Source organism: Bos grunniens, chromosome 6 (genome assembly GCF_055505025.1).
Source record: "Bos grunniens cultivar Pamir isolate PY7600 chromosome 6, Bosgru_T2T1.0, whole genome shotgun sequence".
Taxonomy (NCBI): domain Eukaryota; kingdom Metazoa; phylum Chordata; class Mammalia; order Artiodactyla; family Bovidae; genus Bos; species Bos grunniens.
In genome coordinates this window covers 95,355,105-95,382,187 of record NC_141170.1, presented here as the reverse complement: position 1 = coordinate 95,382,187, position 27,083 = coordinate 95,355,105, and the positions used below count along the sequence as shown (strand labels likewise).

General features: G+C 38.0%; 1 long non-coding RNA gene across 1 annotated transcript in view; it reads right to left on the bottom strand.

Moving 5' to 3' along the window:
* LOC147371035 (uncharacterized) overlaps positions 1-18,616 on the bottom strand; it is a 45,576-nt gene extending 26,960 nt beyond the window's left edge. Inside the window, exon 1 of the long non-coding RNA XR_015165723.1 lies at positions 18,459-18,616. This is a non-coding gene — a long non-coding RNA (uncharacterized LOC147371035). The remainder of the gene's footprint in view (positions 1-18,458) is intronic.
* Between the last annotated feature and the right edge of the window lie 8,467 nt (positions 18,617-27,083).

Sequence of the window (27,083 nt, the reverse complement as noted above, 5' to 3'; positions counted from 1 at the left end):
TAGGCACTCAGCTTTCTTCACAATCCAACTCTCACATCCATACATGACCACTGGAAAAACCATAGCCTTGACTAGATGGACCTTTGTTAAGCATTCATTATTCTGACATCTTAGTTACAACTGGTGCTGGACTATGTAATATAGTAAAATAATATTTAATCTACTTTTTAATTTCCAGTATGTTTTTATGCCTATTCTTTTACATTTTCTTCTGTAAAGTCAAGCAGGTATTGTCCCACTAGGTAGTCCTTATGTCAAAAGGACAGTAACTATAAATAGCTGTGTTTAATCTATACTGACTGTCCCTGTACCACTAGGATGCAAAGTGACAACTTATAATGAATTCCCTAAGGCAGTGAATTTGGAACTTTGCCATTCCTTTAATCACCAAACCTGTCATGTCTTTATTCATTTATGCTTATTCTGCATATTGTGGAAAATGGGGAACTATCTCTCGTTTCGTAAATGATGGCATTACTGAACACGATCCTTATTTAACACAAACAGCAGGTGGCCACCGTCTGTTATTGTTGGAAATCAAATTATTTCACTTTGTATCATTGCTGATTTGCCCTTGTTATGTGTACTTTGTGCAGAACATGAAATCTCTGTAAATAATGTTAAACACAAAAATTAACTTTATCTTTAAACAATCTCTTAGAAATCTGGCCATTTAAATTGGACTTTTACTGTTTTTTGTTCATGCTGTAAGACCATCAAATCTGAAGGGAGAATTTATGTCAAAACAAAATGCCATTTCCTTCTCCAGGGGATCTTCCAGACCCAGGGACTGAACCCGGGTCTCCCATGTTGTAGGCAGACACTCTACCATCTGAGCCACCAGGGAAGCCCAAATCATAATTTGGAGTTTCATAAGTTTCATAAGATGATTTAACTCTTCAAGAATCTGTAGAAAATATGAAGTTGCATGATACCAATAACACAGTCTGGGAATATATAAAGGGAAAATAAACAGAAAACATGAACAAATCTATAGTCAGAGCATAATAATTTAATCTTGTCTAAAAGAAAATTAATAATAGAGAAGTAGCTGACTATTTTGGGCATAATCGAGGGACGGTCAATTATGTAAAGACTACACTTATGCTCAAATAGGTGAAAACCATTATTTGTTGTTCAGTTGATAAGTTGTGTCCAATTCTTTGTGATCCCATGGACTGCAGCACACCAGGCTTCCCCGTCCCTCACTCTCTCCTAGAGTTTGCTCAGATTCATGTCCATTGAGTCAGTGATATGATCTAACCATCTCATCCTCTGTCCACTGTTTTAAAACCGTTATAAACTATATAAAACTGCTCAGAGGACAATCTGAGTGTTGTGGGTTAGCTTCTCCAGGAGCACATTCTGAGTTGCTATGATTTGTGTTCAGGAAACTTTCTGCAGACTGCTACGAGGAAGCAAGGAAAGTGGAATTTGGGCAGAGGGAGAAGCTGGACTGAGGTGCAGTTGCAACAGCCACCCAATTTCAGTCAATGTCAAAAAAACCCTGGAAGCTGAGATGTTTCTTCAGAGATGTCTCAATTTAAAGTCCCCAAACTTTATTGCTAAGGTATCTCATTCAGAAAGAGGATATAAACTTTGGATTTGGGTAGGAAAATATCAAATTAAATATTTATACTGTAAAAGTTAGAGGTAACCAGTAAAAGAATGAAAATATTTTGTAAAATTAACCCAACTGTAAGAGGAGAAAGAGTTTCCCAGGTGGTACTTGTAGTAAAGAATCTGCCTGCCTATGCAGGAGACATAAGAGACGCAGGTTCGATCCCTGGGTTGGGAAGATCCCCTGGAGGAGGGCATGGCAACCTACTCCAGTATTCTTGCCTGGAGAATCCATAGACAGTGAAGCCTGGAGGGCTATATAGTCCATAGTGTCACAAAGAGTCAGACATGACTGAAGTGACTTAGCATGCTTGCAAGAAACAAAGGGAACAAAGGAGAAACAAAGGGAATAAAGAAAAGATACAAAAGAAAAATACATCAAATATAAAGCACAATATAAAACTGCAGATAACAATCTAATAGATATATAGATTAAAAAATCCCCATGGGCCAAAACCTCCAATTAAAAGATGGCAACTCTATAGCTAACTAAAAAGTGTAAAGGTCAGCTATGGCTATTTTTAAAACAAATATAAAACAATAAATTATACTATATTGAGTCATCCCTCAATATCCTTGGGGAACTGGTTGCAGGATCCCTCACATATATCAAAATCTGTGGATGGTCAAGTCCTTTATATAAAATGGTATAGTATTTGCATATAACTTATATACATCCTTCCATATACTTTATTTTTTCTGTTTTATTAAACAAACACTAATTTTAGGATAGTTTTACATTGACAAAAAACTTGTAAAGATAATACAGAAAGCTCCCATATATTCCTTTCCCAAGTTGCCCCTATTATCTAGGCAGTATTTTTAAGACAACAATCTCTACCTTGTTCATTCCATATATTTTAAGTTATATCTAGACCACTGATAACACCTAATACAATATAAATGGTACATAAATAGTTGCTGGCACTCAGTAAATTCAAGTTTTGCTTTTTGGAACTTTCTGGAGAATTTTTTTCCAAATATTTTTGGTTGGCATTTGTTTGAATCCATGGTTGTTGGCATACAATGATAATTAATATGCACAAAGCAAGTTAAGCCTTTAAAGGGAGAGAGAGGGATATTTCACACCAAAAAAGGAGATAATCCATCCATATTTTTTAAAGCCTTATTGAGATATAATTGACATATAACACTGTGTAAGTTTCATAAAATGACTTAACTCTTCAAGAATTTGTAGAAAATATGAAGTTGCATGATACCAATAACACAGTCTGGGAATATATAAAGGGAAAATAAACCGAAAACATAAACAAATCTATAGTCATAGCATAATAATTTAATCTTGTCCAAAAAAATTAATAATAGAGAAGTAGTTGACTATTTTGAAAAGTCATTTCATTTATTCATTCTAAAACTCTAAATCTATCCCACTAAAAATGTTTACAATGTGTCAAAACCTCTAAAGGAAGTTTCAGAAGAAAATTTCTCAAAATGGTTTGAGGAAATAGCATCCCACAAATAAACTGGTAATTTTCCCAGACTTCACCTTTGATGGAATAGCAGTCATTGGACTATACCAGTTCTGTATATGTGTTGAGTCATACTACTTTATTTTTGTGCACTAATTTTCTGAACCTTGCTAGACAGTAAGATGTTTTATAGCAAAGATTGTTATTGTGCACTTTATTCTCTGTGTCTGACACATAGTACTCATTCATCTAATGCCTGCATGCTGAGTAAATGAATGAATGTCCCAGGTTCTCCTTTCATAGCATACTTGTTTTTATTAAGACTTTTTAAAAAAAAACACAAAAAGTTGCATTAGATTCACAGCAAAATTAAGAGGAAAGTACAGAAATTTCCCATATACCTCCTGTTTCCATATAAGCATAGCCTCTTGCATTATCAACATTCCCCTCAAGGCTGATACATTTGTTACTATTGATGAACCTACATTCACACATCATAATCACCCAAAGGCCACAGTTTACATGAAAGTTCATTTTTGGTGCAATACATTCCATGAATTTGAACAGTCTAAAATAACATGAGTCTTCATTATGGTATCATACAGAGTATTTTCACTGCCTTAAAAATCCTTTGTGATACATCTGTTTATTCCTCCTCTAACCTCTGACAGCCACGGACATTTTTCCTGTCTCTATAGTTTTGCATTTTCCAGAATGTCACATAGTTGATATCACACAGTATGTGGTCTTTTCAGACTGGCTTCTTTCACTTAGCAATATGCATTTAAGATTCATCCATGTTTTTTCATTACCTAATAGCTCATTTCTTGTTACCACTGAACAATATTCCCTTGTCTGGAATTTGTCCATTTACCTACTGAAGGACATCTTTGTTGCTTCCAAGTTTTGGTAATTATGACTAAAGCTGCTATAAACATTCATGGTAGGTTTTGTGTGGGCATAGAGTTTTTGACTCCTTCGGACACATACCAAGGCATGAGATTGCTGGATCATTTGGTTAATGTTTAGTTTTGTTAAGAATCTGCTAAACTGGTCTCCGGTCATATCAGCCTGAAGGTGCCAGATCTCGTCTGATCTCAGAAGCTAAGAATCTGCTAAACTGTACTTAAAAAACTGGAAATAGAACTGCCTTATGATCCAGCAATCCCACTACTGGGCATACACACTGAGGAAACCAGAAGGGAAAGAGACACATGTACCCCAATGTTCATCGCAGCACTGTTTATAATAGCCAGGACATGGAAGCAACCTAGATGCCCATCAGCAGATGAATGGATAAGAAAGCTGTGGTACATATACACAATGGAGTATTACTCAGCCATTAAAAAGTACATTTGAATCAGTTCTAATGAGGTGGATGAAACTGGAGCCTATTATACAGAGTGAAGTAAGCCAGAAAGAAAAACACCAATACAGTATAGTGACGCATATATATGGAATTTAGAAAGATGGTAACAATAACCCTGTGTACAAGACAGCAAAAGAGACACTGATGTATAGAACAGTCTTATGGACTCTGTGGGAGAGGGAGAGGGTGGGAAGATTTGGGAGAATGGCATTGAAACATCATGTATGAGATAAACATAAAATATCATGTATGAAATGAGTTGCCAGTCCAGGTTCGATGCACGATACTGGATGCTTGGGGCTGGTGCACTGAGACGACCCAGAGGGAAGGTATGGGGAGGGAGGAGGGAGGAGGGTTCAGGATGGGTAACACAGGTATACCTGTGGCGGATTCATTTCGATACTTGGCTAAACTAATACAATATTGTAAAGTTTAAAAATAAAATAAAATAAAATAAAAAAAAGAATCTGCTAAACTGTCTCCCAAAATGGCTGTATCATTTTGCATTCCCACCAGGAATGAGGGTTTCTATTGTTCCACATCCTTGCCAGAATTTGGTATTTTAAGTGTTTTCAATTTTGACCATTCTAATATGTGTGTAGTGGTATCTCATTGTTGCTTTAATTTTCACTTTCCTGATGACATAGAATGTAAAGTATCTTTTTCATATGCTTATTGGCCATCCCTGTATCTTCTTTGGTAAAGTGACTGACTGTTCGTATCATTTTTTCCTGTATTTTGATTGGGCTGTTTTATGTTGAGTTTTAACAGCTCTTAGTATATTTTTGATAGCAGTTCTTTATTAGATATACCTTTTGCAGATATGGTCTCCTAGTGTGTGACTTATCTTCCCATGCTCTTGACATTGTCTTTCACAGATCAAAAGTTTTTAATTGTAATAAAGTTCAGCTTATCCATATTTATTTCATGGGTTCTATCTGATGGCATATCTAAGAAGTCATTCAGTTCAGTCAGTTCAGTCACTCAGTCATGTCCAATTCTTTGCGATCCCATGGACTGCAGCACGCCAGGCCTCCCTGTCCATAACCAACTCCCGGAGTTTACTCAAATTCCTGTCTATTGAGTTGGTGATGCCATCCAACCAGCTCATCCTCTGTTGTCTCCTTCTCCTCCCGCCTTCAATCTTTCCCAGCATTGGGGTCTTTTGAAATGAGTCAGTTCTTCACTTCAGGTGGCCAAAGTATTGGAGTTTCAGCTTCAGCATCAGTCCTTCCAATGAATATTCAGGACTGATTTCCTTTAGGATGGACTGGTTGGATCTCCTTGCAGTCCACAGAACTCTCAAGTCTTCTCCAACACCACAGTTCAAAAGCATCAATTCTATGGCACTCAGCTTTCTTTATGGTCCAGCTCTCACATCCATATATGACTATTGGAAAACCATAGCTTTGACTATATGGACCCTTGTAGGCAAAGTAATGTCTCTGCTTTTTAATATGCTGTCTAGGTTAGTAAGAAGTCATTACCACACTCAAAGTCATCTAGATTTTCTCCAGTGGTATATTCTAGGAGTTTTATAGTTTTGTGTTTTACATTTATGTCTATGACTCATTTTGAGTTAATTTTTGTGAAGGGTGTAAGGTCTGTGTCTAGATTAGTTCACCTGTGGAAGTTCAATTGTTTAACAGTGGCTCAGTGGTAAAGAATCTTCCTGCAATGCAGGAGACGCAGATGTAGGTTCAGTCTCTGAGTTAGGAAGATCTCCTGGAGGAGGGCATGGCAACCCACTCCAATATTCCTCCCTGGAGAATCCCACGGACAGAGGAGCCAGGTGGGCTACAGTCCATAGGGTCACAAAGAGTCAGATACAACTGAAATGACTGAGCAGGCACATTTGCTGCTTTAAAAACTAAATCATCATACTATTTGAAAAATTCAAAGTCAAGAGAAATTAAAAATATAAATTAAAAAAAATTAAAAGTACTTGAAAAATATTGGAGAAAAACTACATGTATGTTTGAACAGAAATGGAATTTCTAAATAAAACAGGATACCTATATACCATAAACAGCGGAAAATAGAGAGGTTTGACTGTGTTAGTCACAAGAAAGTATCCATGATGAACATAAAAATGTTAAGAGGTCATAGAAAATCTACAGGAATTTCATTTCATAAATGATAGATAAGAGTTGACATTTGTACTTTACAATATGTTCTTAAAAATTAATAAGAAAAAGAAGTGAAAAAGGAAGTCCCTGAAAAAGAAACCAGAAATTCAAGAAAAATGAGGAAGAGGAAGAAGATAGGAGCAGAAAAAATATATATATATTTATATTTATATATGGTCTACCAGAGCACTAATCATGAAAATGCAAATATAAATAAGGATGAGGCATATTCCACTTATCAGATTGGCAAGAGATAAAAAGTTTTATAACATCAAGCTCTGGCAAAGTGGCAGGCTCTTTAATTTACTGTTTGTGAGCATATAAATAGATATAATCTTTTGAAATTCATTTTAAAATTAGCATTTAATTAACATTTAAAATTTAAGTATCTCTGACTAAGCAGGTTTACATTTATAAATCTATCCTCATCAGTAAAAAATATATGTTTAAGGTTGTTTAGGCAGTTTATTTTGTTTATCCATGGGGAAACAATGAAGTAAATTATGCCACAAATGCAGTATTGGAATACTGAGCTGTCTTGAAAAAGAACTGAGTGGATCTGTTGGTAGTAAGCTAAAAAGATGATCACACTGCTGCTGCTGCTGCTGCTGTTTAATTGTTCAGTCATGGCTGACTCTTTGTGGCCCCGTGGACTGTAGCCTGCCAGGCTCCTCTGTCAATGGAATTTTCCAGGCAAGAATACTTTGCCATTTCCTCCTCCAGGGGATCTTCCCGACCCAGGGATGAAACCTGCGTCTCCTGCATTGGCATGTGGATTCTTTACCATCTGAGCCACCTGGGAAGCCCCAAGATGATTATAATAGAATGTCAAAATCAAAAAAAGGTATTTTCAAAGTTATGATTTCACTTTCATAAATATATGGATATTTTAGAGCATACGTAATGCATGGGCACATATTATTTGTGCAAATACAAAGCAAATGCCAAACCCCAAATCTTTATAGTCATTATTCTGGTGAATAGCACTGGATAGAGGGGCCAGCGGTTTTCATTTTTATTTCTTACTTTGTGAGAACAGTGTAGAATTACAGTTTAAGTTTGTGGGGGGAGGGAAGGCTATTAATTTTCAAATAAATTTTTCTGAAAAAAAAGTACAAAGAGTTTTTGAAAAGGACTTTTGGACAAAAATGTAACATGTTAATGGAGAAGAGAAAGCAGTCACAGCTTTAGAAATACTAGTAATTTATAGTAAAACGTGTACAGGTCCTAAATCTATCATCTAAAACCCTCTAGGCCAGATGGCTTTTAGAACTCAGATGTTTTTCCAGATTTTATAAAGTTAATAGAGTGTGTTTATCTATACTGGGGAGGAGAAGGGAGAAATGAACAAGTGAAGAAAAAGACAGTGAAGTAAAAGGAGGAGGAATGGTGGGGGTTGACACAAGAAGAGCCTTGTGTCTGATGCCATCAACATTCTTCACAAGTAAACTGTGGCCCTGAATTGTGAAACAGTTCTCATAAACGGTGACTAATCTGGCAGAACCTTGCAATCTGAGTGAGAAATACTGGAAACTGCAGTTAGGCACAACTGTGAGAACGTCTACAGCAATGGACACATGAACACCTACAGTGGTGGACACATGAACGTCTACAGTGGTGGGTACATGAAATTATCTGAAACTAAGGTGGCAGCATTGGAAGTTGGGAGAAAATTGTGAATTTACAGACTTTCATCATATGCTTCAAGGCATTACTGTATTATAGAGGTATTGCTATGTTTCATAACAATTCTGATTTGTGATGAAGCTGACAATATTTTCTGGTCTTACAATGGCTCTATCTCAATGTCGCATGGAAGTTTCTCATCTTTATTTAGTCTCTGAGCTGAAGACAGCTCGGCAGGATTTGCCCAGGAGGCCTGTGTACAACCCACTCACACCTACACACCCCAGCGGATGCCACTCACAGATGGCCAGTTTTTCCACAAGTGTGATTACATCAATCATCAGTGAATCAAGCCCAGAGATTTTTCTTATGAAACCTTTGTCCTTGCTCAGGAACATACAGTTAGTGAAAGATCTGTTACCTGAAATTATCACTTTTGGCTTGGCAGAGTTCCTCCAGCAAACAAGGACAATGCTTTTGTCCTAGCTGAGAATGTGAACAAAGGGGAAAGTTCTCTAACATAACTAACTCCCTGAGTTCTGCAGGTATTCTACATGGGGTTTATCCTCTATTTTAATATTTTACTTTCAGTTCAGTTCAGTTCAGTTCAATCTCTCAGTCGTGTCTGACTCTTTGCAACCCCATGAACTGCAGCACGCCAGGCTTCCCTGTCCATCACCAACTCCCGGAGTCCACCCAAAACTTTAGCTTGGCATGAAGTCACTAGGATTACTGCATGTGGGGTGAGGTATCACTGTGCATTACAGAAACTGAGCATGAAACAGGAGCCACATATATAAGTCCTGTTCAAGCCAAGACAAGAAAGAAGGGAAAGAGAACTGACATTTCACTAAAAAGGGTCCAAACTGAGCCCTTGGCTCAGTGCTGCATTAAGAGGTGACTGGGTGTTTAATGGTATCCCGGAATAAGATTAGAGGCTGATTAAACAACTTATATGGAGGAAGTGCAATGCAGACAACACTTCATTTATTACTCATTCTTTTATAGTCTAGGTATTTCCAGATTCCTAGAATATGCTGTGATTTTTTTCTTTTGCACTGCAGCAAAACAGAAAAAAGCTCTACAAAAGCATTGTTACAAATAGCACTCAACCATAATAATATTATTTTATTAGTTTCAGCCCATATTTTAAGAGTCTAGGGTTATAGCTTGCTATTTTCCTTTTGTTTCAGGTTTTTGAGTAAACAATTGCATTGCCATGAATAAGAGATGACTAGACAGATGCCATTGTGCTTTAGATGTGCTTTAAGACAACTCTCACCATTCAAACTCCTGCCTCTTTGGTTCCACAGAGGGTGTTATAAACGTATCCCTACATGACATGCTTTCTTTAAAAATCTTATAAAGATTGAAGGAGTGAAATAAAAGCCACTTTGCCAAAAATTTAAATCATTCTGTAATTTGGACTGAAGGCTTAAGGCCTTCTTTGCTTCTCTTCAAGTTTCCTTACATCTTTATTACAAAACATCACCATAATGTGTTATATTCATAGTCACAGTAACAAGGGTACTTTGAAGGTCTTCAAAAAGAGATAATTAGTAAGAACTCTGGCTGCAAGTTGCAAAACCAACTTGAGCTTGTTTTAGTTAAAAAGGAAGTGGAAATTTACAACAAAATAGAAGGGGGTTGTGAAAGCTTATTATAGAATGCCTGGAAATGTGAACAGAGTATCCATCAGACATTCTATTTTTGTTTCGGTGGTTCTCTAAACATCTTTGTCCTTTCTTCTCTGCAAATCTTTTTTTTCTGGCTTCGCATTTTGTGTGACAGATGAGATCAAGTCACAGTTCCCAAGATTATAGCATCTCTCCAAGCAATACTGAACTAGAGTCTGTTAGTCCAAAGTCAAAAATTATGGAGTAGAATTTAACTGTCTTGAGTCAGACGTCTACCTTCTATCCCATCAGCTGTGGTCAGAGAGGTATTATGATCAGAAACCCACCATTGTGAAGGAAAGTGAAAGATGGGAGTTCCCACTTAAGAACATCACTTAATATCCACTCTGGGATGTGTCTACTAAAGCGTACTCCTCAGGTCCTCCACAGACAAACATGCCCTTCTTCAACATACAATTCCAGATGCTTTCACATAATGTCGGCAGACTTCTAAGATGGTCCCCAGTGATTTTCACCTCTTAATAGTCATGTCCTTGTATAATCCTCCCCCTTGAATGTAAGGACTCTCTTCTAACCAAGAGAATATGGCAAAGGTGACTGTATGTCATTTCTATGATTCTATTACTGAAGATTGAAACTTCAGGATTGTCAGTAGATTCTTTCTATTGTCTTCTTGATTTGCACACTTCAATAAAGCAAGGTGCTATACCTTACAGGCCCACTTGAGGGAGGACCTCTGGCCAATAACCAGCAAAGTATTAATTAAGGTTATCAGCCCAGTGACCCATGAGAAAGTGAATCCTGCCAACAGTCATATAATCTTGAGAGCACATTCCTCCCCAGTCAAGCTTTGAGATGACTATGGTCAGGCAAGGGCTTCCTATGTGGTGCTAGTAGTAAAGACCCTGCCTGCCAATGCAGGAGACATGAGACACAGGTTCAGTCCCTGGATTGGGAAGATGCCCTGGAGGAGGGCACGGCAACACACTCCTGTATTCTTGCCTGGAGAATCCCATGGATAAAGGAGTCTGGTGGGGGACTGCAGTCCATAGGGTCACAAAGAGTCAGACCCAACTGAAGAGACATTGTCTGACTTAGCAGCAACAGCAACATGGTCAGACAATATCTTTTTTTTTAGTATAAATTTATTTATTTTAATTGGACAGGCAATACCTTGACTGCAGCGTGTGAGAGATCCCAAAACAAAGGCCCAGCTAAGCTGTGCTCACATTCCTAACTCACAGAAGTTATGAAACAATAAATGTGTGTTATTTTAAGTTGTTAAGTTTGGAAGCAACTTGGTACACAGTAATAACTAATGCGTATAACATGCTCTACTTATCCTGTCTACAACGGCAAATATGCTCCTCCCCAGTCTTATAAGGTGGCCATCCGAAGTCATGAACTGATTCTTCATCCAGAGGTAATACATGTATTTGAGCCACTTTGTTCTCAGTTTATAATCCCTGGATGACTTCCAGTATACCTCTGATTAATCTTTACTTAGTCCAGGGTGATCTCTCTCTAAATGACAAATTTAACAATTGATTTTACAAACACTTATTGAGAACCTATAACTTGCCAAGCACTGTTCTAAGCACCTGGAGTCTTTCAGTAAAGAGAACATATAAAAATCTTTGCTCCTATAATCTTGTATCCCAGCATAGGGAGATGGAAAAAAATGTGAGTCATAATAATAATACGCATTTTGTTAAGTCTGAGATAGAAATTTTTTCACATTTTTTAATGACTGTAATATCTGGGTACATATAACAGTTGATGGCATATCATGATTTGATTGGCAGCTTTTTTTCCTACTTAAAATACTGGTATATTTTAAAGTTGCTGGTTCTTTGATTTGCTGATTACATGAATTACCTAGTATATTAGAAGATACAGTTTAGGGATTAAAAAGTTGAGTCAGGTAAGGGGGATTCAGGTTGGCATAGGTGGGAGGGAGCAGATGGCAATATTAAATAGGATGGTCTGGGTAAACCTTGTCCTAACTTATTAAAAAAAAAAAAAAGTGATATTTGAGCAATGCCTTGGAGGTGTGAGGGAGGTAGCTAAGCAGATACTAAAAAGAAGAGCATTGCAGCCAGAAGGAACAGCTGGGGAGAGGTCCAGAGGAAGAAACGTGCCTGGCATTTTCCACAGTAGCCCACCAGCCTGTAGCTAGAGCACGCTTAGCAAGGAGAGATAGAAAGGAAGGTAGCGGATTGATTGGTGTCTGTTCAGGTGAGGCTTTACAGGTGGATGCAAAGACTTGGGCTTTTACTCTGGATAAAGCCAGAAGAGCCACTAAAGGATTTAAGATGAGTGAGAAGATCTTACTTAAGCTTTAAATGCATCACTCCTGGCTACCGTGTTGAGATTAGGCTACACTCAGGCAGAGGTTGTGTAACTGTTTTATCATTTGCATTTCACACTAAAAATATTGTATGTTAGGTTCCTCTTTCTTTTGGTTCATCTCACTCCAGTGTTGGTGGAAAATTTTTTAAAAGTCATATTTCCTTTTCATGGTTGCTGTAACTAGACCTAAGTTTTTACTTTGATTATATATATTTTGTTGTAAATAAATTAAAGATATTGAGGTTTGGTCTTTTATGCATTCATTGAAGTTTTATTTGATATGAGGAGAAAAACAACATATGATTTCTTTCCTTAGCATATTTTTGTGAATAAAGAAGTATTAGCATAATTATGTAGCATGAACTGCATACTTGTAACAAACATCTCTTTGTGCACTGTCTATAGAACTATATGTCAACAAATCTTTAAGAAAGTATAATATCTAATGATGTCTTTCTTGCTAGACTCCAACATTCATTCCTCTTCCCTAATTTCTCATGATGCAATTAAATTTATGGTCTTACCCACTGTCTATATTCTGAGAACTTCCCAAGAAACCTCTAAATCCAGATTTACATTTTAATTGGCCACCAAATATCTCCATCAGTAAATTTCATAGAAGCCACAAACACAAATGTACTGTATTTAGAACTAAATTTAGTACTCTTCATTCGTAAACCTACTCCCTTATCCTCAATTAAGTTCAACTCCTTTCTCTTTACATCACCAGCAGCAGATCTTTTAATAGGTCCTTGTAATGATCCTGTAAGCCGTTATTTTATGTATACATATATATATGTATTCATTTATATATATATGTATGTGTACATATACATGTTTATATATTTATATGTATATACACATATTTTATGTACATGTATATGTCTATTCTTTTATATATGTGTGTACACAAACATGTATATATATGTGTGTATATATACATACATATTATATACACACACACATACACACTTCATCCACTATTATGACTTCATTTAGGTCATGAATTTTCTTTAGGTAGACAAATTTAAGCATTCTTTCAAAGATATGTAGATTTGATTCCAGCTCTTCCTCTTTCTCGTTTTTAAAAACAAAACAAAGAAATCTTCAGCCTGGCACCTCAATTGCAAAACAAACATAAAATATCAACTTCATAGAGATTTTCTGAAAATTGCTTCCATTGTACTTTGTACCTAGCATGAGCTCAATAATAATTGCCATGTAATTATATATACTTATATATAATTACTGCTCTAATAATGTAATTAACTATATTTTAAATAAAAGTAGATTTGAAATGGGTGCCTTTAGATTGTAGAAATAGGAATGGCTTGCTTTAACTTTATCAAATGAACTATCACTTTTTTAACCAAAAATAAAGTTTTGAAAGTTTCAAACAAATCAGGACTTGCCTCCACTTTTATTAATAAGTTCTTAATCACAAAGAATAAGCTACTAGTTAAAATTTTGCTTCCTTAAATAATAATTACATTAAATTTTCTCTCTTTAATGTTTACCATAGTAGTTTTAACTTCTGAAAATATAGCTATTAACGTAATTTATGGCCAGAATGGTCAGTTACTTCATGAAATATTAATGAGTGTCTACCTCACAGTCGGTGTTAGCCTACATGGATTTTATTGGATACGCTGGTACATTTCCTGTCCTTGAAGATTTCTCTGGAATTGCACTGGCCACTGGAGCTGGCTCAAGGAACAGTAGTTCCTCAGGTTGCTTGTGACAGGTAAGCTAAGGACGCATCAAATGCCACAGAGAGGACCAGTGCTGTGTACTGGGTAAGAGTTCAGACTTCTGAGTCTCACGCTCCAGATTCAAAATCACAGCTTTACTATCACCAACTGGGTGACTAAAAGCAAAACAACCCACCCTGCTCCTGCTATGTAAAATGGGGTAACAGTACATGATCATAGGGCCATTGTGAAGGTTGCATAAAATGTTAATAAATCTGGAAAGTTGTTATCACATGTGAAAGAAACAGAGAACATCAACGCATCAAAGACTGTGAACTTCATGTGCAGTAAAAAGAATGTATTCACAACCATTCAACCCAGTGTTTCCCTAAATTGCTTCATCACCCCTTTTCAATAATACCTTTAAATATGTCAAGTATGAGTATTCCCTAGATTAAAATGTAAAAGTTGCTGTGTAAAAAGAATGAGCTTTGGGGTCTGGAAAGACTGGATATCTAATCCAAGCATGACTGTTTATACTTGTACCTCTCAGCAGACTGAACTTTTCTTATATGTTAATTTTTACTGACTGCAACAGGGACTCACAGAACTTATTCAAGTTTTAAATGCTAGAATACATACATCATTCACACAAGGCCTGCTATATAATACCCGGAAATGTCCTTTCTCTTTCATCTTTCCCATCTTCATTCACTCTTCAAGAAGTATTTAAGGAGAAACTGTAAACACCTTGCAAGAATGCAGTAAAAGGGATCTAAGTATTTTGTTAGCTAGACTACCTTTCTACCTTTTCACGTCTCTTCCAGTTCTGACATGCTATGAACCAGAAGTATGGAGGTGGGGAAGTCTGGTGCATAGGCCCCAACATGAGATGCTGAGTCAATGCTAGTTCTTATGCAAACCTAACCAGGTCACAGAAATTTTGATAACCACTAATTCCTAAATCCTCATCTTATACTCCAATAGTCTTGAAGGGACAGAGACAAGGATTTGCTTTGCTTCTTGCCCTGAGGGTGGTCACAGTTAGGAACTGAGGGTACTTTGTTGACAAAGGTATAAGCAAACCTGGATATAAGCAAACCTGGAAGAGGATAAATGTGTCTTTCTGGTCTTTGAATGCTCTTCCTTCCAGAAGGGTAGAGTGCCGGTATGTTACAAGAAAGTAATATTTAAGATAAGTCCTAGCATCTCTGTCCCAGCTCCTTTGCATTTCTTCAGGCTTCCTCTTGCTGCTGATTTCATCTTTCTAGGCCAGCTTCATCACAGTTACAATGTGAAGAGTCAAGATTCAGAAGAAGCTTAAGTGAGACACAAAGTTCCTTTGAAGAAATTTGGTTTTAAGTAAAAGGCATCTATGTCAAAGCAACAAGATGTTTCCACATGGTTCAGCCTAGCTTTCTGGGAAACTAAATTGGGGTTTGGAGTAATGTTCCCTCTAGCAATGGAGTGTTAAATGTTAATCCCATCTTACTTGTGTACATAGCTTTTGCCTTTGGGAATGCACACAGTGGTCTGTGCTTAGTCAAGGATAGGGATCTGGTACTCAGGTACTCTGTTTTTCAGGATCTGTGTTCCTTTTTCACAGGTTTCCAGTACACTTTTATTGAGAAAACGGCCTTGAAAGAAGGTAACATTTTCCATTAATGACAACTGTGTGGCTTTACTGCTGTTGTTCTTCCTCAAAGTCAGGAAATTGACATAAAAAATACAAAAATGGGGAAAAATGATTATCAAATTTCATAATTCTTTGATTCAATTTCACTGCTAGATTTTCATTTTCCTGCCAGTTCTGCAGCAAAATATCTGTCTAACACAAGGCTTTAGAGAACAGATGCAAAAGAGATTAGACTGTGCCTTAAAACAACTTGCCATTTGCATTTGGGGATTGAAAAGGGGGAGGATTCACTTATGGTATTGGCCCATTTAATACCCATTTGGCTTCTCTTGAGATTGATTTTCATTTGCTCTGCTCTAGTGCAACCCTTACTATTTCAATAAGTGATTAATCTTATTCTCTATTAGGGTGAGTCCTGTTTGAAGCACAGTGTGGTCCATCTGCCAATAATAATGCTTAAATAATGCAAATGCTGGCTCTTATCATTATAAAGCCCTACAATGGACTGATTAATTTCAGAACTGCATTTTATGGATTCTCTCTCTACACTTTACTTGTACAGATTCAATTTGATAACCCATAGCCCACATCTCACTACCTTATTTCAGCTATCCAAATTTACACCCACAGCACTGGAATAAGCACAACCCAAAACAAAAGAGCCTCTCTACTTGATGATTATTTTATAACAACTTCAGTTGGAGAAAACGAGTTATTGAGGGTGAAGAAGTACCTATGCCCCATGAATACTCCACCTTGAAAATAATTTTTTGTGTAGAATTTATAACTGTATTAAAATTATACTGAAACTAACTACTAATAAGCATTTCTCATGGTGAAAAGAAAAGCCTGGCATAGAGAAATACCTCTTGCTCCCACCAATTGCCCACTGGCTCCCATCAGCTCACCCCTGGGCCTTTGCATCTACTGTTCCCTCTGCACAGGTCATTTCTGACCAAGTCCCCAGGTTTTCTGGCTAGTTCTAATTCACTTTCCATGAATTAGGCAGCTTTTATAATCCTCTGAACTTAGCCCTATTGTTGTACAACCCATTGCAAATACCTATTTATGTCCCTCTCTCCAATTATACTGTTAGTTTCATTAAGCCTGGGACCAAATTTTCTTTTCTGTCATCATGCCAATGCTCAACAGTGCCTGAGGCACAACCGTAGTAAATGCTGCTAGATGTCTCCACAGAGGATGGAAAGAAGGGGAGCTGGTGTACATTAAGGAACAAGGAGGTTAAGAGGTAACAGAAAGGCAGAGTCAGGTAAAGCCCTTAAAGACTAGATGCTGAGACACATCCCTATGTATCTATCAGCTCTGGGAAATGCACAACCATATCTGGGGTTTATCACTCCCTGGGAATGGTTGGGGATCAGGAGTGGGAAGGCACTCAGAGAACATTACACACCCCTGTGCAACTTCAAAGAAAACTAAAGCAAAAGTAATTAGAAGCTGGCTTTTCCCACAAACCACCCAAACATAATAGATTCTCAAATTTTAGAGTAGGGGTGGGAAGAGAAGGGGAAAACTGTTTGTGTGGGTGCGTACATATGCTAGCCTCTAAAAAAGATTTCAGAACAGTGATTTTTTTAAAAATGTAGATAAACCATTTTCCACAATCTCACTGATATGTTAGTGTATATGAAAGGCTCATATAGGACCAAGTTCAAAGTAGCAAGTGACATGAAATTTTTCTGGAATTGAAAAATAAAAATTTAAATGAAGGCAAATGCGCTATTGTAATTGTATTGCAGGATAGTTGACTGTATGACAAGTAAAGTGTGTGGGTCCCTGTTTTGTGGGTGGTGGGAGAGAGGTTGGCAGTAGACAGTGTAAAGACGGTGGGCAGGTGTGTCACAGATGAATTAAAGAAGGGTTAGAATGGACCAATATCAACTCCTTCGCAGTTTTAATGGGCTTTCCAGGTGGCTCAGCAGCCAAGAATCTGCCTGCAATGTAGGAGACACAGGAGACTCGGTTTGATCCCTGGGTCAGGAAGATCCCCTGGAGAAGGAAATGGCAATCCACTCTAGTATTCGTTCTGGGAAAATCCCGTTGACAGAGGAATCTGGCAGGCTACAGTCCATGGGGTCACAAAAAGTCAGACATTACTGAGCGGCTGAGCATGCAGTTTTAACAAGGACCTGCCAGTTTATCTAAATATTCATCTGTGCAAAAATAGATAGATGCAGTGAGCAGAAATACCCACTACCCCTGCCTGCTGAGCATACAAACCGATGAAGGGGAATAATAGAGGGTGGGATGTGCAATGAAGATGGTGGGATGTGCAATGAAGATGCCAGAAGGAACTTCCACACCGCAAGTAGCCACCTGTCCGTGGGGAACACTCACACACGCTTAGGGATAACTGAAGAAGGCTTATTTCATTTGTCTTTAATCTTGTCTGCCTCTGGCTCTTTGAAGCAGATATATAAAAATCTGGGCAGCTAAAGGCTGAAAGTAGTGATTTGTTTCATAAGAAGTCACTGTAATAAACAAACACCTATTTTTTTTTTTCAATGTTAGATACATGGTCTTAGATTTCTGTGGTTTTCTCTGAAAGAATTTGACAGGAAAAGGAACCAAACCAGCATCTGGGCAGTTAACTGAAGTAAATGGAAACCATGCAAGGTAAATTTTAAATGAATGTGTGTAGCATGTTAATATAAATATACAAATATATAATTGTATAGCATTTTCATAATTGTGTAACATTTCCTAAAGTATAGTAACATAAACATATTTATGGGGAAGAATATTCTGCTATCATGGCAAAGAATGGATACGGTTATAAAGAATAATTTGGTGAGACAGGCCACCACCATTTTTTAAGTTGAAAAATAAAGCTTAAATAATATTCATAAAGGTTAGCTCCTTTAGGCTCATGTAAAAATTCAGTGAGAAATATATGAGTTCCCCAGCTCTTATTCCAAATATTTCTCTAGCAAGTGTCTCCACTTACCTCTGGGTGTTTCATAAGCTCTGCATATTCAGAGTTGATGCTCAGGGAAGTTACTGTTTTCCTTAACTTCTTCTTGAGATGGATGTCCAGCTTTCTAAAAGAAAAAGATAAGGAGACAAGAAATCTAACAGTGATTCTTCAAAATCTAGCTCATAAAGGACTCTATGTGCTAAATAAAACAAGGATACAGTGAAGTGGTTGCCTTAGCAACAATAGCCATAAAAGTAATTTTCAAACTTGGAGACTCTTTGTGCCTTTTTCACTATAGATATTACAGTGGCACAAGTAACAAAATTAAGAGTAAAATGATGAGGAAAATAAAGGAAGATTCAAACTCCTAAAGGTGGGCAGTTTGGTTAAAGCAGAGCAAATTGGGAGTAGAATAACAGGTTATGTGTTATAAAAAGCTGAAATGGGGATGAAATGAAGTGTTTAGCTTGGTTCAAGGAAATAGAGGTAGATATGAAATTCAGAAAAGAAAATCTAGTCTGTGACGAGAAATATCCCAGAGAGAGAAAAAATGAGTTAGTAGTTCAGTTACAATATTCCAGAATAGTCGCTGAAAAGAAGGCAAAACTTTGTCTTTCAGGACAAAGGAAAAGTGAATCATTGCAAGATACTAAAGGCAATATGAGAGCAGCCATACCATTCCAAAAGGAGTGTGAAGATTTTCTCTTTTCCAGCCTCTGTTTGGACTATTTGGTTCACATGATCTATAATTACTTTTTAATTGAAAAGACAAAATATGTAACCATAAGATCTCCTTAAAGAGAAAGCAATAATGAATTGCTTTTGATTCTTAAAAACAAAAAGAGCAGGCTTCTGAAAATTCTCAAAACAGAGAACATTTTCTGAGTTTGTGAAAGTGGTAAAGAGCCTAATTACTATAATGGGAGAACTGGAGAACCTTCTGTGGAAACATGAAAGGGATACCTATGGCTTAAGGCTGACCATTGCAGGTTAAGCATCTCAGCAAATACTTAAGCACCTCTGAGAATGTATCGGGAGTCTACAGGCCACTTGCTCCACTTACACAAATGCCTGGCTCAACCACAGACACAAGGTGTCTGTCCCAAGGCAGGTCTCCACATGCTTTCAGGGAAAAAGAGAGAATCTGTTCTTACACACCTTTGATTTGTCTCTCACTTTCCACTCAAAAAAAATATGATTTCTGATAACAGAAGAACTATCATCTACAGATTAAAGTAGAGGAACAGCTTACAGGTTCTGAGTGCCATACAGTGAATTATCCTCAACCTTTTCAACTTCCCAACAGTGCTATTTGTCCAGGTTTCTCAATCAAAAAACTGACTGCAGCTCAAGAAACTCACCACCACTGCCTTTCTCTACTTCTCTGTCTCTCTCTTTTTCAGAAAGGGGTAGGAGGTGTTTGGTCTAAGTTTAAATAGTTCAAAGCCTAAACCAGGATTCAAACACTCTATACAAATCTCTAGTGTTCACTTTATTTTTGCTACTCTTCTAAAGCTTATTCCCTGGTACTCAGTCAAATCCCAACATACAGTTTCACTGTTTTTTTTCTTATCACTTTCTATTATATGTCCTACATGAGACTAAATGAACCTCTTACTATTTTAAGTAAAAATATCTTTGCACATAAAAATCATCACCAGCCTGTTTTCTTATGTCAAATACTAATTGTTCTTTAAGATTTCATGCAAATATTTCTCCTCCATATTATTCTTCCTAATCCCCTATCAACAGATATCTTTTCCTTTGCTGCCCTTTCATAGCATAATATTTCTCCTTGTTTAAATAACATTTGCCACTCTTAAATAGGTTTGAGCCATTTGTAACTCTTGTCTGTCATTAGCCTCTATCTAGTGGTGATACTGTGCTGTGCTGTGGTTCGTTACTCAGTCATTAGTCTTTGTGACCCATGGACTGTAGCCTTCTAGGCACCTCTGTCCATCAGGATTCTCCCAGGCAGGAATACTGGAGTGAGTTCCCATGTCCTCCTCCAGGGGATCTTCCCAACCAAGGGATAGAACCCAGGTCTCCCCCATTGCAGGTGGATTCTTTACCATCTGTGCCACCAGGGAAGCCCAGCTAGTGGTGATATCCACCTTCAACTTAATTTAGTTTTCTATTAAGTATTTTAAACATGGCCACTGATGAAAGTGGCTTTTGTTGAATGGTTTAATGAATCGGAGAAGGCAAGGGCAACACACTCCAGTACTCTTGCCTGGAAAATCCCATGGACGGAGGAGCCTGGTGGGCTGCAGTCCATGGGGTCGCTGAGTCAGACATGACTGAGCGACTTCACTTTCACTTTTCACTTTCATGCACTGGAGAAGGAAATGGCAACCCACTCCAGTGTTCTTGCCTGGAGAACCCCAGGGATGGGGAAGCCTGGTTGGCTGCCGTCTATGGGGTCATGCAGAGTCGGACACGACTGAAGTGACTCAGCAGCAGCAGCAACTACTGAATAAAATCCAAAATGTTCCATTTAGAAGTCATTCTCAGATCATTATCATCAGCTTCATCTCAGAAGTGGTAAGTGTAACATGAACTCCTTGAGTAATACATGAAAAAATATTTTTTAAAATGATTGTATATGGCTTTTGGGAAATTTTATTGAAAATCCCATAGTATTAAAACATTTCCTCTCCTTGAAACTTCACACACCTTTCCTTTGAAACAGCATGTCATCTTAAGATGGTCAAGAAGTTGGAAACTGTCAGAAACAGTGACATCTGGTGGTCCAGTGAGGGGGTTGCTCTGTGAAGGCAGATGGAAGGGGATCACAGATGGTAGAAGACCCTCTCATCTTGAAAATCCCCTTAACTGAAAGTTAAGTAAACAAGAAAATAATTTAGATAATGGTAAGTCAATAATATGGCTTCCCTGGTGGCTCAGACAGTAAAGAATCCACCTGCAATGCGGGAGACCTGGGTTTGATCCCTTGGTTGGGAAGATCCCCTGGAGGAGGGCATGGCAACTCACTCCAGTGTTCTTGCCTGGAGAATCCCCAGTGACAGAGGAACCTGGTGGGCTGCAGTCCATGGGGTTGCAGAGTCAGACACAACTGAGTGACTAAGCACAGCACAGTACAGCATGGTGGGTAACTGGAGGAGAAGTGATTTGTGTCCGGGCAATATGACTCCAAGTCCATGGAGTCCAAGTCATGGACTTGGAGTCAATATTGACTCCAAGTAAATATCACTCTAGCTTTATGTTGTGGGTTACATTTGTTGTAACTTTTAGGCAATGACACAAAACTTATAATATTGGCTCAGCATTAAAACACTAATAGAAGGCACTGGCAACCCACTCCAGTACTCTTGCCTGGAAACTCCCATGGATGGAGGAGCCTGGTAGGCTGGAGTCCGTGGGGTCGCTAAGAGTCGGACACGACTGAGCGACTTCACTTTCACTTTTCACTTTCATGCATTGGAGAAGGAAGTGGCAGCCCACTCCAGTGTTCTTGCCTGGAGAATCCCAGGGACAGAGGAGCCTGGTGGGCTGCCATCTGTGGGGTTGCACAGAGTCAGACACGACTGAAGTGACTTAGCAGCAGCAGCAGTATGAAATCAGGATTCAAAAATGTACATGGTCCTGGTTTTTTAGAATGGTCTAGACTTCTGAATGTTCCTTATTGATCTTTGACTTGAAGGTAGCCTTGAAAAACTGGAATTAGACTGTTGTTGTACATTTAGCATGTAGGAAGATAGCATTTGTTGACTCAGCCAAGAGGCAACCATCCTTCTGGATTGTTGTTTAACCTGTTCCTTTGATGGTATTATTGGTAGTTTCTCATTGAAGAGTCGTTAGAAAATGGCACAGTGTAAGAACTGCAAAGAGTAGATAGATACTCATCTAACCCCCTTGTTTTAAATATTGGGCAACTGAGAAACAGTGTCATGTTAACTATATACTTTAATTAGGATGTGCTTCCATTATGGGGGTACAATTATTAGAAAATATATTTAAGTGTTAAATGAGTTTTTATTGCTCATTCTTATTCTTTTGACACATATTTCTTAAAACTTATTTTATGCTCGATGCTGCACTGGTTTCTAGAGACATAAAAATAAAATACCATTTCTGTATTGTAGGATTAATTTGAAAAATGGGCTAAAGAGCTGAATGGACACCTCATAAAAGAAAACATACAGATGGTAAATAAGCATATGAAAAGATGCTTCACATCCTATGTCATCAGGAAAATAGAAATTAAAACACAATAAGGGGAGAGAACAAGATGGCAGAGGAGTAGGTGGATGTGGAGTACATCTCTCTCCATGAATACATCAGGAATACACCTTCAGACACAGAAGGTGCATGCAAAACACCAGCTGAGAGTGGACAGGAGTACCTGACCAGTGGAAAAGAATATACAGAACCATGCAAAATTCCATAGGACAAAGGAACTAGGGGGGGAAACAGGAGTGTTAGTAGGACTGGACTTGCCCTCAGCAGGTGGGGGAACTGAAGCAAGGATCCAATCCACATATGCCAGGCTTCTCTATGTGCCTGATGTGCCAAACAATAGAAAAGGACCCCACGCAAGGGAGCCCTCTAAGTACCTGAATGGGTGGAGCTACAGAGAAAGGCTGGCCAAAGAGGCCTTCTGATCACCAGCTACAAGAGGCTTGTAAAAAGACTCTGATGGGGCCATAACTCCTATGGTGGAAGCAGTCCATGTCCCTGCACACTTGGCACTGCCAGAGTCCCTGCAAGCCAAGCAGCTGTGCCACCTTCACGCTCAACTCTCACTGGGGCAGAGCTGCCACAGGCAAAAAAAAGTCTTGCGTCTGTGCGTGCAGGGTCACTTCTGTCATGTCCAACTCTTTGCAACCCTGTAGATTGTGCCCTACCAGGCTTCTCTGTCAGGAGGGGGTCTCCAGGCAAGAGTACTGAAGCGTATTGGCCAATACTGGTTGCCATACCCTTCTAGAGCTCTATATTTCCTGCTGTCCTAGCCGCCAACTCCCCTGAGTACCTGGTTCTGCCAGAACCCCTGTGACCCAAGCAGCTGCACCACCTCCACACCTGGTCCTCACAGGGGTAAACCCAAGTCCTCCAGGGAAGCTCAGGAGCAAACCCCAGTGGACAAACCACCTGCAGAGGTGGAAATAAAACCACAACTGAAACCCAGGGGCAGTGTGGCTAAGGAAGAAGACCCCAAACCTTCCCACCAGCTCTACAAGCTGCAGATTAAATCCACATGATCAACTAGGCAGACTCTGTATCTATGGAATATATAAAAGGACATTGAGAGCACCCACAATAGAAAACACACTAGTTCTGATAGCTGTAGACAGTGGAGGCAAGAACACACAGAGTATGACCAGGTTAGAATCTGAGCTGCTTCCACAGCAGGTCCAGAGATCAGCACAGTGTTTGAGGGCATCCTAGGGAGGTGAGCTGGACTGTGACTCCCAGCGAGGGAAAGGAATCAGACAGCAGTGACTCAAGAAAAACATTTATTATTCTTATGTTTTGACTTGTTCTGTAGATTCTTTTGGATTCTTTTTTCCTTTGCTTTTCCCCCTCTGTTGTAGTTGTCGATTTTATGGGCACAATGAAATCTAATAAAGCTTTTGAGCTTTGTTTTTTTTCTCAGTCACATTTTTTTATTGTTGTTATAAACCTCTGCCTCTACATTGGGCTTTTGCAGTTCTATGGAGTTTTCCTTTCTTTTTTCTCTCTCTTTTTTTAATATTAATGTTTAATTTTTTAAACCTATTATTATTTTTTCTACATTTATTCCTTTGTTTGCTTTTCCTACTGTTCTTTCCCCCTTGCAGTTAATCTTTAATGTATATAAATCTTCTTTATCTACCTCTACTTAACTTTGCATATCCTTTCTTTCTTTTCTTTCTTTCCTTTCCTCTCAATATATTTGTTAATTTTGTTTTCATTGCTTTATTCCCCACTTGTCACCTTGCTCTAGTTTTGTTTTCCAGTTTGTCCTTTCATTAGTTTTGTTCTTAACTGGTACATATAACTTTTGGTTTCCTCTGTTCACCAGGTCAATCTATTGAACTTTATTTTTGTTTGGACTCTTTTGATTTTACTTATGGGTGTATATGTATATTTGTATATTCAGTCACACTTTTTATTGTTGTTATAAACCTGTGACTCTACATTGGGCTTTTGCAGCTCTATAAAGTTTTCCTTTTTTTTCTTTTTTATAATTAAAAATTTTTAAGCCTACTATATTTTTTCTAAATTTATTCCTTTTTTGCTTTTCTTACTGTTATTTTTCCCTGGAGGTTAATCTTTAGTGGATATGAATCTTTTTATCTACCTCTATTTAATTTTGCATATCTATACTTTCTTTTTTTTTCTTCCCTTTCTTACCAACATATTTGTCAGTTTTGTTTTCATTGCTTTATTCCCTACTTGACACCTTGCTTTAATTTTGTTTTTCACTTTGTGCTTAAGTTTTGTTCTTAACTGGTAAATATAATTTTTGATTTCCTTTGTTCTCTGGGTCAATCTACTCTATTTTTGTTGGACTATTTTGATTTTGTTTATGGGTGTATATGTATATGTGTATATTCCATTATTTTGATTATTTGCCTAATTTTGTAACTGACATTTGTCTGGGGTTCATCTCTGGTTTCTCATTTTGGGGTATTTGTTTTAATCTCACTTAATGCCATAACAAACGACTTGTGAATCTTTGTTCCTGACCAGAGATCAAGCCCTGAGCCTTTGGAGTGGGAGCACTGACTCCAAGATCATAGACTACCAGAGACCTAGCTCCAGGGAGTATCAAATAGTGAGAACTCAATAAAAGGAAGCCATAAGATACAAGATCCAGCATCACCCAACCACCAGTAGCACCCTGTGCAGGACTAAACAAAAAATGAAACAAAAATACAAACCCAATTATTAGCAGACAGGATTGCCACCTCACTCAGCCTTGCCCATCAGAGGAAAAACAAACAGACAAACAAAATACTCAGCACAAATCTCACCCTATACAAAGCTTACACAAACCACTGGACCAACCTTAGGAGGGCAAAAACCAAAAGGAAGAGAGAATTTAACCTTGAAGGCTGGTAAAAGGAGACCTCAAAAACAATGTTTAAAAAACTACTAATGAAAAGGCAGAGAAATACTGCACAAGTGAAGGAACAAACTAGAAACACCAAAGTCCAAATAAATGAAAAGGAAATAGGCAACTACCTGAAAAAGAACTCAATAATAATGATAGTAGATAGTAGATAGAATAATGATAGTAAAGATGATCAAAAGCCCTGAGAACAAAATGGAGAAAATGTAAGAATCAATTAACAAAGATCTAGAAGAATTAAAGAATAAACAGAGACAAACAACACAATTACTGAGATTAAAAATACTCTGCTACTGCTACTGCTAAGTCACTTCAGTCGTGTCTGACTCTGTGCAACCCCATAGACAGCAGCCCACCAGGCTCCCCCGTCCCTGGGATTCTCCAGGCAAGAACACTGGAGTGGGTTGCCATTTCCTTCTCCAATGCATGAAAGTGAAAAGTGAAAGTGAAGTCGCTCAGTCGTGTCTGACTCCTAGCGACCCCATGGACTGCAGCCTACCAGGCTCCTCCATCCATGGGATTTGCCAGGCAAGAGTACTGGAGTGGGGTGCCATTGTCTTCTCCAAAAATACCCTAGAAGGAATCAGTAGCAGAATATCTGAAGCAGAAGAATGAATCAGTGAGCTGGAAGATAAAATAACTTCTGAAGAGCAGAATAAGATAAAAGGAATGAAAGGAACTGAGGACAGTCTCAGAGACCACTGAGAGTATATCAAATATGCCAACATCCACATTATAGGGGTCCCAGAAGAAGAAGAGAAAAAGAAACGGTATGAGGAATTTTTTGAAGAGATTGTAGTTGAAAATTTCCCCAATATGGAAAAAGAAATAGTCAATCAAGTCCAGAGGCACAAGGAGTCCCATACAGGATAAACCCAAGGAGAAACACCTCAAGACACATACTAATCAAACTAACTAAGACTAAACACAAAGAAAGAATATTAAAACCAGCAAGGGAAAAGCAAGAAGTAATATACAAGGGAAACCCCATATGCTTAACAGCTGATCTTTCAGCAGAAACTCTGCATGCCAGAAGGGAATGAAATGGCAGGATATATTTAAAGTACTGAAAGGGAAAAATCTGCAACCAAGATTACTGTACCTGACAAGGATCTCATTCAAAATTGATGAAGAAATAACAAGCTTTTCAGACAAGCAAAAGTTAAGAGAATTCAGTGCCACCAAACCAGCTTTACAACAAATGTTAAAGGGACTTATATAGTCAAGAAATACAAGAGAAGAAAAAAAAATTTACAAAATCAACCCCAAATAATTAAGAAAATGGCAACAAGAACACATATATCAGTAATTACTTTAAATGTAAATGGATTAAATGCTCCAGCAAAAAGACACAGACTGGCTGAATGGATACAAAAACAAGACCCATATATATATGTCTACAAGAAACCCACTTCAGACCTAAAGACACATGCAGACTTAAAGTGAGAGGATGGAAAAATATATTCTATGCAAATGGGAAGCAAAAGAAAGCTGGAGTATCAATCTTCATATCAGACAAAATAGACCTTAAAATAAAAAAGATTACAAGAGATAAGGAAGAACACTACATAATGATC